Raw genomic sequence first — 749 nt, 5'->3', positions numbered from 1 at the left:
TAATATATAATATATGTGTGTGTGTGTTAGAGGCGACGGAAATGAGCGTAAAAAACCTCAATTTTGAAAGAAGGCAAAACCCCTTAAGGAGACGCAGAGCATTAACGTATCAGTAATTATAACCCGTTCGAGCACATTCAAAGTCTCGAATATGACAAAACAAAAAAGATATGAGCATTACAGTATACAACTTTAAAATCAACTAAAGGCGCGTTACCCAAATCACATTAGCCGTCACCCAGGTTAAAAATCGGGTTTATATCTTAACGAGAACATTAAAGACATCCAACGCACTTTTCAAGCTCAGTCGCATTCTGCTCGTGACACTGGCTACAGAAGCGAATGGAAAGTGCTTTCTTTGTGTGTGTATTTATTTATATAGTAAACGTGTGTGTGTGTGTGTGTACATATGCGTGAAAATTAAAAAATGAAGTTAACACTGCAATGATACTTCACTAAATGATCCTTATTCAATCACTCTCTGCAATAAATGTATGTATGTATGTGTTGTGTGTTGTGAGTATATGTATATATACTATATATATTATATATATATATATATATATATATATATATATATATATACTAATCGCACGATAGCTCGGGATCAGATTTTGATACGGGGGGGGGGGGGGTGGGGGGGGGGGGGTATTTTGGTTCGTTCTATACGCCCCTTTTGTCCTTAGCTGTGAATAATGTACCAGGTGTTTAGCCGACTGTGGTGGGTCACCACCTGGGTAAGGGCATTG

This window comes from Macrobrachium nipponense, chromosome 24 (genome assembly GCF_015104395.2).
Source record: "Macrobrachium nipponense isolate FS-2020 chromosome 24, ASM1510439v2, whole genome shotgun sequence".
NCBI lineage: Eukaryota > Metazoa > Arthropoda > Malacostraca > Decapoda > Palaemonidae > Macrobrachium > Macrobrachium nipponense.
This window is presented reverse-complemented; position numbering follows the sequence as displayed.